The following is a 12962-nucleotide window of genomic DNA, read 5'->3' on the forward strand; positions in this document are numbered from 1 at the left end:
GAGTGACAATCAGGAACTGGAACTGAGTATGATAGTCCCAACCCAAAGCTTAGGACGAAAACATTCATTCGATACAACAAAGTAGAGCCCCAAGCTAAACTTCCTCAAGGGCTCATAGGACAGAAATGTATTGCTGATGTTAGTGTGTCAGGAGTTAATACTAAGTGTCTCCTCGATTCAGTGTCTCCAGTCACCAAAGTAACTGCTTCTTTTTCCAAAACTCACCTGTCAGATTACCCCATCCAGCCCTTCCAGGCCCTGGATGCTGAGGGTGCTAACGGCCAAAATGTCCCCTATTTAGGCTATGTACCCATCACTCTCAAGTTCTCAAAAGAATTTGTTGATGCTGAATCTTAAATTTCGACCTTAGCCTTGGCAGTACCAAAGCACTGTAGTAATGGTGACTTACCTGTACTCATTGGCATGAGTGATAAAAAGCCCAATGACTTGTCCTCTGTCTATGGTTAAAGACAGGTTATTTGTGTACTCAAACTCAGAAAGCAGGTTAACTCTACAGGGAAAATAGGGTTAGCAACTTTAAAGTGTAAAGAGCAACAAGTCATACCTTATATAAGAGTCTGTTTAGAAGGGTATGCAAAGGTTAACACCTCCAGTGACTGTGTTGTGGTTGAACAACCTCATTCCTCTGCCTTACCTGGTGGGGTGTTTGTAGAGTCCTGTCTTGTCACCTTGCCCAGTCACCGTCCTCACAAAATATCTGTTTGGATGAGAAATGAAAATGAGCATGACATCACACTTCCTTTAAACTGTGTCATAGCAGAGCTTATCTGACAACTTACCGGATTCAGAAAAACCTGCTTACACTGTGAGATGCTGCGCTGGCATTCCAAAACCAGCATTCCAACTTGACCATTGACTTTGTTGACTCACCCCTTTCAAAAGAGTGGAAGGACAGAGTAACATGTAGTTTGTATGAGTATTGTGATGTTTTTGCCTACAGTGAGACTGATTTTGGGCATGCAACCAGAGTAAAACACCACATAAATATTAAAGATGACAAACAATTCAAACAAAGACCCGGACCAATCCACCCAAATGACTATGAGGCTGTAAGCATTTGGGAACACTACTAGACGCAGGAGTGATTTGTGAGTCAGAGTCCCCTTACGCTTCCCCAATTATAGTAGTTCGTAAAAAAAAAATGGAGAGGTCCGTCTTTGCATTGATTATTGTAAATTGAATTCACTGACATTCAAAGACGCATATGCAATGCCCAATCTTGAGGAAGCCTTTTCACTTCTCGCAGGATATAAATGGTTTTTAGTAATGGATCTAAAACCTGGATATTACCAAATAGAGATGGAGGAACGTGAAAAGCCAAAGACCGCTTTTGTTTGTCCGTTGGGGTTTTACAAATTCAATTGAATGCCCCAAGGCATCACAATTGACCCCAGTACTTCAGAGTGGTTAGTACTGGTATTCTGAGATGACATCTTCGTGTTTTCTAGCACGTTAGAGGAGCATGAAATCCAACTTAAACATGTCCTCCAGCAGCTGAAAGAAAATAGCCTGAAACTCTCCGCCAAAAAAATGTAATTTCTTCCAAAGCTCTGTGCGGTATCTAGGCCACATTGTTTAAAAAAAGGGATAGAGACCAACCCAGACAGGGTCAGTGCTCTCCGCACGTGGCCTAGACCTTAAACCCTCGGCAGGCTCAAGTCCTTTTTGGGCTTTGTGTGGTACTACCGCCGCTTTGTCTAAGACTATTTAAAAATAGTCAAAAACCTGAACGATCTCACTGGCGGCTACCCACCTTATCATAAGGGCCCCAGAACATCTAGCCCTGGAGGGTACTTCAACCGCTAATAGCCTTTCAATGAGCGGTGGATGCCTGGTTGTTAAAAGGCATTTGACGTCATCATTGAAAAACTCACATCCACACCTGTCCTTGGTTTCGCTGACCAAAAACTATGAAATGTGCTCTACACGGATGCTAGTGCTTCAGGTCTAGGGCCGCCCTGTACAAAGAACAGGATGGAGAAATGTGTGTTATTGCTTATGCGAGTAGAGGTCTTTCATATTGTAAAAAGAGATATCCCGCCCATAAACTCCAGTTCCTAGCTCTCAAGTGGTCAATCGTAGAGAAGTTCTAGCTAGCTATCGCTGGCTAGCTGCCCTTTTGACCTTCAACTTCAACATTAAGTACCGTCTGAGAAGAGCAACCAAGATGCTGACAGCCTTTCTAGATGGCCGCATGACAGTCTGGCTGATGATTATGCATCTCTTGGGAAGGAGAGAATCAAAAGATTCACTTCATACCATATTTCCTTGTCTCCCGACCAACATGACTCACCTGTAGATGCAGTCGCTGTCTTGTGTCAACATCGTCTTCTTAACGAGACAGACAACGACCTACCTTCCATCACTTTGGTCAAGTCCCTCGCTTTCCATACTGATACTACGAGAATGATGATGTGTTAGGATGTTCTACCATATCTACCTACAATACAGAAGAGCTTCAAGAGCATCAAAGGTCTAATCCAATCATTGGACAGATTGTCCAAGTCTTGGAGGGCAGAGATGAGGCCAGCCAAGGAAAGGAAAAGGTTGGAGATGAGAAATGGTCTTTTGTCAATCTGGAGATGATGTGACTTATGTAACCAATCTTAGTAATATAAAAGTGAATTAGAGTATAACAACAACTTGGACTAATAACTAGACCCTGGCCAGAATCAGAAGACACCAAATTCGTAAGGAGCCAATGTGTTGAGCAGCAATAATGAGTTAGGCACTGGAGTAACTGTTGAGTAGCCACTCTTGTATTTTTACAACAAATAAGCAATTGTTTCAATTTGTACAAAAATATAAAATAATGACCAAGATTACCAAAAATAAAAGAATAGTGTGCAAACTTAAATCAAATAAAAATGTCCGTTGGGGCCCTCATGAAATGAGAGTTCTTGCAGGTGCACCTGATTTTAAAGATCCATAGAGTGTAATGTGAATGTATGTGTGTGAGCGTGTACGTGGGTATATCCTTTGTGGTGATTCTTCCTTAAAGTGGTTGGCTCGCCATCTGTCACGACCGGAATCTCGTCCTGGTCCTAGGATCTTCTCCGTCCTCTCAAAAAACCTGACCTGTACACAAGGTCATATAAGTCATATTCTATTCTCAAATGCATCATTAAAAGGTTTAAATGTCAAAAATCAATATATTGCATCAAACCTCATATGTAATTCTTAAATCTCATCAAATCCCAAAGCTTCAGTTTTTAGTTGAACAACATTCAAATATCAAGTGTATCAAATATGAAAACCATTCAAGTGTTAACATTTATCTGTTCATGTGAACAGTATTTCAATATTAATGGTAAGTAACCATTTACATCCAAATTATATATATATGTTTATGTATATACATATATATATATATATATATATATATATATATATATATATATATATATATAGCATAAACATATCAAAATCATGTACAAATAACAGAAAATAAAGAGATTTAGAGGTATCAAAGAATTGTGCTTAATAACTCCAACACTATAGGCCTATTTATGCAAGAGAAATTGCACCAAAAATTACCCTCTAAGTAACTTCAGACTCACATTGAAATGAAATCAATTCTTTCAGTAATTTGCATATTACAAATAAAATATTTTACTCTCATCTTATGATCTATTAAATTACGTTATTTCCCTTTGAATTGGCATTAGAAAAATAAAACAAACCTCCCTTTTACATTCATCCATCAGCAGAAAATAATATAATCAATTACACACATGTTCAAAATGTTGCACCATTATTCACTTCAGTTCACACTCCTAGCCTTTAATACCACCACTGCTCTCCTTCAGCACACAGAGAATCAATAGAGAAATAGCATCGGAGCGACTAAGACACGTTCCTCACCGTTGCTCTGTAGTTCAAAGCCCAGCGCGCCTATGTTGGATCTGCAGCGGCTCTCCGGATGGAAGTTAAGTGGTTAGCCTGTTAGATACAGAGCTACCCACGACCCTGAGATTAAGAGTCTCATGCTCTACCGACTGAGCTAGCCGGGCCTACGTTACCCCTGATTAACTATTGGGGCAACCCCGTGGGATCATGTGAACTGAGTGGTGCATTCAAGTGCAATGGGAGATTTTAAACTTATATATAAACAAATAAAAATAAGAAAATAAATACTCTTTCTTTCATCTAATTGCATTCATTTTGCATTTGGGCTACACTTACCAGTTTGTTGCCCCGAACCCTCTTCATGCTACCATTCTCAAGTCCTTACATGAGGAAATGGGACACATGGGTCTTTGGAGAACCCTGGACTTAGTTAGGTTCTATTGGCCGAAAATGGCTACAGATGTGGAGAAAAAGATTAAGTCATGCGGACGTTGTGTCAGAAGGAAAACACAACCAGAAAGATCAGCACCTCTTGTAAACATCTATACCACTCGCCCCATGGAATTGGTGTGCATTGACTATCTGTCTCTAGAGCCTGGCAGTCACAATTCAAAAGACATCTTGAATTTGAGTCCCAACTCATCAAAGAACTCTGCGCTCTAGCAGGTATCACCAAGGTATGCACTACGCCTTATCACCCTAGATGAAACCCCGTAGAGACGTTTAATCGAAACATGCTAGGCATGTTGGGAACTTTAAAGGACAAAGAAAAAAAGTCATTGGCAAAACCTTAGAGGAATTCTCAGAATCAGAGGATGATTTTCTTATCTATCCTGCCCAGTCCTATTTAGCCCCTGAAGAAAGGTTCATTCAGGTGACTTACCGGCTATGCAATTGAGTTCCTTGACCTCCCAGCCTGAGGATGGTCCTGATGACAGCAATCCTTTCAAAACACCTGCTGAGTTGGTAGAAGGAGAGGAGCACGAGGTCATGGTTGAACATTCCCCTGCTGGAGAGGACAATACACAAATGGACTTGACAAATGAAAATTAACCGGATGTGACAAACACACTGAAGGTGACGAATGGAACACCTGAGAAAGAAACTGAAAGTGAAACTATAACAGATGGAAACACAAGTGACTCGATAAGAAAGTCAGAAAGGTCACGAAAGCCCCCTGATCGTTTTCACTACATTTAGTTGGGAAAACCTTAAATGTCCTTTACACGGGGTATCTTACACAGCTGTAACCAAGCACTAGACACTATTGGTAACTATGAAAGCCCCCCTGTAGATCAGAGAGCTAAGTATGAAGGGACTCATACTCATTCAAAAAGGGAGCATGTAACCCACATGGTTACTAAAACAATTTACGTGATTTGAATGTAGTACCTTAGCCCCACCACATGGAGGTGCATCAGCCCCGTGCTCACTGTCATGACCATTGAACATGACCTCACTCCGAATTGAATGTGATCTCAGTCAGTGCCAAACGCCATCTTACTCAGAGCCGAGCTACTGATCAGATCACATGCACGTAACGAAGCTGACGAACTGGGGGAAAGTTGTGTGAGTGTGCCTAAGAGAGAGAGAGAGAGGAGCCAGTTTCACTGTGTTAAGCCTCTATGCCAACTCCGACTGGTTTTTTGTTTTGAAGGATTAGGACTTGATTCAGATTCCTGAGGAGGTTCGGTGGTCAGCTAAAAAGGACTATCAACTTAGACGGAACGGTGCACGTTCTGGCCAACTGTGGGATCCACTCCGAGGAACTTCAGACATCATTTCACTTCACTCGTGATACAGATAAGAATATAACACAAAAACCTACCTGGGTAGTAACCATATGAACAGAACTGAAACTAAACTCTGACCTTTTCTTTTGAATTTCTTTTTATTTTCTTTTATCATTTTTTCAACTTTTTGAAAGAGCCCTTCTTTTTATTTTCTGTATCTTTTATTTTCGTACACGACAAAAAAATATTTACATGTGTAATAAACTCTCAACTGTTAACTTCATTCTATTGTGTTTATATAATTACCAGCTTTCCGAAACTAGAAAGATTGTAGGTGTCATACTGTGTTCTTCCGATCAGGCTAAAGGTGCTACACTATCAATACAGACGGACTGTTACCTACAGAACCGAGAGGAGCGGACTCTGGAGCTCTGTTGCTTGAAGTTTTTCTTTCTTTCAAGTTCTCTTCTAAGCCTGGTGCATTGTTTCCATGAAAGTATATGTGCCTCAAACGTTTATAATAGTCTCTGGGACTCTCTTGAAGGGAATGTTTAATTTGACTAGCTGCAACCAAAGAAATTATTTTGTCTACAATAGAAGAGAATTCTTCTGTCAGTGCATGACAGAGCTCATTGTAGTCATTTCTGACTGTGGCAGGTTGAGACTGTATAAACTTGTGGACAGCTTATGAGCTGGTTTTCCACACAAATTTAATTACCTAAAATGGTCTTCAATGTTATGATCCCAGTTGTCTGGATCAAACTTGTCCATATCTTAAGCTAGAAGCTCAAGCTCTTCAATCGGGGCAAAGCAAGACTATGCTAGCACTGTCATCACTCTCACAGTGATGCAGAGAAGATAATGAACAGGACTGAACTGTTCTGGTCTGCTCTGGAGAGGGTGTTAAACTCTTATTGGGGGAGAAATTTGAATCTGAAAAGCCGGAATCAGCTTCGCCTACCCTACACCTTTATCACCTCCAGACTCGACTACTGGAACAGCATCGTATATGGCCTCCCCTCCACTGTACTCCCTTCATACCTGACTGATCTCTTACATCGCCATATCCCCACTTGTAGCCCCCGCTATGCTGATGCCAACCTTTTCACCCCCATCACCAAAACCAAACATCGCACCATGGGGGACAGAGCCTTCGCCATCGCTGCCCCTACCCTCTGGAACTCCCTGCTGCCAACCACCAGTAGCTCTGAGATACTCCAGTCATTTAATAGTCATCTTAAATCCAATCTTTTCAGGATTATTATTATTATCATTATTATTCACGGGTCGCGGGTACAAGTGGCCGAAATGGGTTTTCTCAGGAGGGTTGCTGGAGTCTCCCTTAGAGATAGTGTGAGAAGTTCAGCCATCCGTGAGGAACTCGGATTAGAGTCGCTGCTCCTTTGCGTTAAAAGGAGCCAGTTGAGGTGGTTTGGGCATCTAGTAAGGATGCCCCATGGGCGCCTTCCTAGGGAGGTGTTCCAGGCACGTCCAGCTGGAAGGAGGCCTCTGGGAAGATCCAGGAAGAGGGGGAGAGATTATATCTCCACACTGGCCTGGCAACGCCTCGGGATCCCCCAGTTAGAGCTGGTTAATGTGGCCCGGGAAACGGAAGTTTGGGGTCCCCTTGGAGATGAGCTCATTATTATAATTATTATTATTATTATTATTGTCTCGTTTACTGTAATTAGACTTTGAACTTTTCAAATTTACCTTCATACATTTAATCGGATACTGATATTAGCCTATATTTGCCACATTGAATTGTTATGTAATCTTCATATATTACTGTGATTGCACACCCTTATGACATCATCTGGATGAGATTAGACTATTGTTTTTTTTTTCTCCATGACAATGAGGTTTTTTTCCCCCGTAAGATTGACTCCATGGTTAGAATAGTTCAGGGGTTCTTCATCCTTAAGAGGGTTTTGCTTCCAGCGGTCCGCGTTGACAGGAAGGTGGAAATTGGGACCACATGTTATGTTATGCTGACATGGTGTTGAATATAATATATCTTTAGCCTTTCATGATATTATTTTACTCACATGATTCTGTTTAATTGTGTTTTAATTTCACAACGAGTTCATGCATTTATTTAATTGTTTATTACATTTTACATTAGATTTCATTGTTTTGCATGATGCTCTTTGATTATAATGGCTTGAAATTAACCCACCCTTAAGATGCTAAATTATAGTGTATTGATCTTATGATCAATCAGAAGGGGTTGATAGACATTCTCTCAGTTTGTGAGACTGAGACCGCCATTCCTGTCTTTCAGAATAGGCTCCATTTTAAATCTATAAACATGCTATTTTTTGAATAGTTGCAATAACTAATGTTTAATTCTGATTTATGACTGGAAGAACTTGACACAGTGCACACAGTTGAATCTCAAATTAATCTTCAGGTTCCCAGCTTTTAGAGGGTTTTCGACATGTCTATGTGACATCTACTGTTGACCTGCTATCTCCTCCTGACCATCCACTGTCTCCCCCTAAAAAGACAAAAAGGGTCCTCAGAGAGTTAATTAGTCTTCTGCATTCAACCCAACCAAACACAAGGGCTGAGGACACAATGGCAGGAGCTTGAATTTTGACTTGATAATATTGTGGTCTCTGGTAGGGTTGTCACGATACTAGAATTTCCCAGTCGATAATGATGCCCAGGAAAGTACTTGATGTGCAATACCATTTTCGTTACCACTGGGGGAAAAAATACAAAAAAATTAAGGTTAGAACTATACAAACAACATCAATAATAACACTTTTGTTGCCTGACGTCACAACAGATAACTGTAGGGTGTATGACAACTATGTTCAAACATACTCTCTTTTTGTGTGGACATTAAAATGATTCCATGAAGGAGGTTAAACCTTGGATTCAGTTGGTGAATTAGTTGTTGTTAGTCCGGTTTCTCCGCGGTGTAAAGGGATCTGGTCCATGCTGATGTATTCAGCTACAGTTCTGTTTATCTTCAGTGTTTCTGCTGACTTGGCTCTATATTATTGTTGCTGATTAAATAGAGTTGGTATAGCAGCTGCCACTGTTTCTGTCTCAATACTGGGTGACTTTTTAGACACATTATTGTGTGATCCTGTTAAATTAACGTCACTTTACGTTAGATTGGCAGTAGTAGCACTGGCTGTGTTCAGCTGTTGACAGTAAAAATATTGTATATAATCCCACGGGAAAGGTTGGATTGGAAGTCCTGGGATGAAGCACCGTGCCAGCCTTTTTCTGCCCCCGGAAAAACATTATATGGACACAGACCATAGGAATGCCCTTAAGAGCCAAATAAAACCTTTTTTTCAGGATTTGGTGGACCAAACCAGAGCTTAAAGTATTTAGTATTTAATCCAGTAAATACTGGATGTTCAACAACAGTAATATACCCTGTAGAAAAACTAAAACAAAAATCACAAATAATACCTAACAAATGATTTCAGAAAATTACATCAAAACCCATATTTTATTTTATGTATAGCAATACCATTTACATATTAAATAACACTATAATAGAATGCTTTGATATAGCTTTCAACAAAAACAAATCTGTCTTTTTGTCTTATTTTATGTTACAAAACGAGTCGGTGGTGAGGATCTAGTGACTTCCAAGAGAAAGAGAACTATTCTATTGTTCCCGCCTGGCAACAGAATCATAGACTCCAGAGGACAAAAACCAAATGTAAAAGAATCAAAGAAGAGGGGATGACATCGTAATATCACAATCACTGCCTTAACATTTATGGCGGGTGTGAAGCTAGAAAATGGAATGTGATGATGACCACAAGCTGGACGCTTGTGATTATAGACCAGATGTGTGTCAGATTGGAAACCTCGTGAAAGCTTTGTGGTACATGTTACATCAAAAAATGGTAAAATAATTATGTTTGGGTTATAAAATCACGACAAAAGAGAAACGATGAATGATGGGATTTCAAAATCTAATGAAGCATTTCCTTGGACACAGTCAATACATACACAGTTTCCAGAGAAGGGCTGGGTTACAGAGGCAACAAAATATATATACATATTCTTATTGACAATAGAGCTGCGTGTGCACTTGTGGTAACACAAAACATTATACTTTTGGAATGATCACAATGTTCAAAATCGCTTGAATAAAAATGAAAAACTACATGATAGCATACTGTGCTAAGTATGACAGTGCTAAGCTATGAGTAATTAGAGATCTAAACAGTTCAAATTTATACTAGCTGTGACCCATCCAATTTGACACTGCTTTGCTCTGTTGGAGAATACACTGTTCCACAAGAGATGCTGCATGTTCAGCAGTCAGTAATGATACATTTTCCTGTTAGCGACTGGCAGCAAGTCAACTATGGCAGCCTAAGCATCTTTGACTGACGGACACCAGCATGGCTGGCTAGCATGTTAAACGTTTGCTCAGCAGCGACAGTGGCTCACCGATTTTTTGAGGATACATAAATGAATTTCACTGTACCATTTTCTGGTCCGACAGGACAATTAGGCAAATTGTGTATTCCATAAAAGAATTTCAGAAAAGTCTAAGAAATTGAACATGTTTTGTAGCTGTCTCCTTAACATTCAAACTACATAGGGAACGGACATAGGGCACAGACGGGGCGCAGCAGAACTTTTTTTACCAGCTACACAGACTCCATCAGTAGTGTGTGGCTGCTGTCAGCTTCACTGTGTGTCATTGAGTTTTAATACAGTTGGTTCTGCAAGATTGCATGTTGTGCTGTCTTACATTACCCTTTGGTACAATGAGGTATATATTAATAATTTTGAAACCGATTGGACTCTTTCGGTGTTGTTTTTACCGGTTGTTTTACCTGTAGCTGCACTCAGAGGGATAATAATAGATGAGCTGCATAAAACTAGAGCTGATGGCACCACAAGGCTTCCGTAGCCCATGTAGCAGCTTCAATTGGATATAATGGATGCACTGCTGCGGGAATCCCGCGATAGCTGTGTCACATTGTGTATGCAGCCCACGTAGTTTGTGCCGTAAGACTGCAAGAGAACAGGAAAAATAAAAGTATTTTATCATCTTTAATGCTCCTCAGTCTGCTCAGTTAATCTTTTGATGATACCTGTAGGACGTCATGTAAGGACCTTGATGCTGAAGTCAAAGCAAACAGATACTAAAGTGAGACCTTGAAGCAGATTTTCAAAGGACACTGATACAAAAGAAGATAGTTTAAAGGGGAGATAGGGGGGTTGGGCATCCAGTCAGGAGAGAGAAATTGGCAAAAGAGAGAAAAGTTTGCCTAACATATTTTTTTCTGCACAGGAAGGATTCAAGTCTTTGGTAAGTTTAAAAGAAATGATCAAAATACCTTTGCCCCCTTTTGCATTTAACACATTATCTGCTAGGTGCTGTTAAAAAACGCGTTGACATGTTCATTCAAAATGCAAAACCAAGCAAGTCTTCATTTCACGCCATCGACATCGGAAACTATGTACACAAGGCCATGGGAGGTTGGAGCAGGTGACCATACCTCTGCCGGCGAGCACGGATCTGGAACGGACTTGTACCTGTTCTGCTTTCACCAAAATAAATTCTTTGCTAGTCACTCACTTTAATAATAATGGCAGATAAATTAGATCTACTGAAAGCCCTGGTTTTAATGGCATCGTAGATCGTAGTTTGTCTATAAACTGGTGATAAAAGGTATAACAGCTTAATCTTTTCCATTTTTGTGTGTTTATGGCTGGTTTAACAGAAGAGCAACAGTTTGTCTTGTTTTGACTTATTCGTTCTCAAACTCCAGACAGAAAAGTAGGGTTAGGTACTGCTGGAAGTTAAATGAATGATCTGTTTATCTATTATATTTCCTATCAATTTCCTTTTCAGCAAAGACCAAAAACTTCATAGGGAGGAATTTTGGGCTGGTGGATTGGTAAAAAATACAGTATTCTAACCCAAACCACAATCTTTTCCTTAACCTAACCATGTAGATGTGTTGCCTAAATCGAACCAAGTAACATTTGTTTTCTTTGAATATAAAACAGGACTCCCAGAGCGTTAAAATGTGATGCCAAGGGGTCCTAATGGCAACCATTACCATGTAAATAGATGGTAGCAGCATTCTGAACCTGTTATCAAAGATGTATAGCCTTTATATGTTAAGCCTAACCTAAACCCTAAAGAACAGAAGAAGAGGGTTACTTAGCTGTTTTTACTCTGTTCAGACGACATAAGCTTAAATTAAATTAAAAGAAATAAGTCTAAATCTACTGCGTGAGACTAGTGACTAGTAAACTCTAGACTAGACTACCACTGAGAACCCAAGGACTGTTTTAAACCCTGTTTAAAACTTAACCAGCTTGTTGCATAGAGCTTGTTTTGAGTCTGCTATTCTCCTACAGATCATACTGATTCAACCCTGTAATAACACACAGGTATGTGTGAATAATTGAAGGCTCCACATACAAGCATCTTAATCCGAGCTTGTCTGTCAGAAGGATTTTTTTTTTTAAATGGGATTTTCAAAGAGATGGGCAAAGTCATATTGTTGCATCATCTGCTGTAGTTTGTCAAATGTTTGAAATGTAAAATCACTAGTAGGGGTGTGTGTATGTGTGTGTGTGTGTGTGTGTGTGTGTGTGTGTGTGTGTGCGTGTTCAGGTGACATAGCAGCATACAAGAACATAGAGGACCGAGGGAGTCCGCTTCCAGATGGCTGTGAATCAGCTGTGAGTACTGGGGGGGTAAACTATCGGATGTGGTGGAAATCAACTGGTCTGAGGCAGGAGGCCACAAAGGACATGTACAAAAATCCCAAAGTTATTATGATAAGGATATATTTATATATGTATACATACATTATTTCCATATAATGAAAAGCATAATATGAATTAAAATAATAAAATTTCACAGTAGCAGTTATTACACCACCTTACGTATTCTAACATGGGCGTGACTCGCTAATAAGAGGGAGAGTGACAAGAAAACAAGGCAGAAAAAAAAACACGATGAAGAGGAAACTATGTTAAAAAACAAGCGCTATGTCTTGTCTGTGGCAATAGGTTCCACATCTTGGTTGTTTGATACATGAGTGGTAATATGATACTATAGATGAGCAGGGCGGAGGAGGTCAGGCTGAGCTGAAGTCACACAGCATTTGGTTTCTGAGGCTGAGGGGCCGTGCCTTCCTCTGTCCACTGTCTTAAATCAACCTGCTGAACAATGTTCTTCACAGAAGCAGTTGATTTAATAAGGGCCAAAGCTATGGAATGTCACAAAAAAAAGAGAGCTTGAGTGGAGAAAAGCCAAGTGAGTCAGCTTTAGTATAGGCAGTAACACTGACATTATATAGTGCAAACAAGAAAGGACAGAAAAGTGTTTCTCGTTGCCTATCG

This window comes from Echiichthys vipera, assembly GCF_963691815.1.
Source record: "Echiichthys vipera genome assembly, chromosome: X".
NCBI classification, from domain to species: domain Eukaryota; kingdom Metazoa; phylum Chordata; class Actinopteri; order Perciformes; family Trachinidae; genus Echiichthys; species Echiichthys vipera.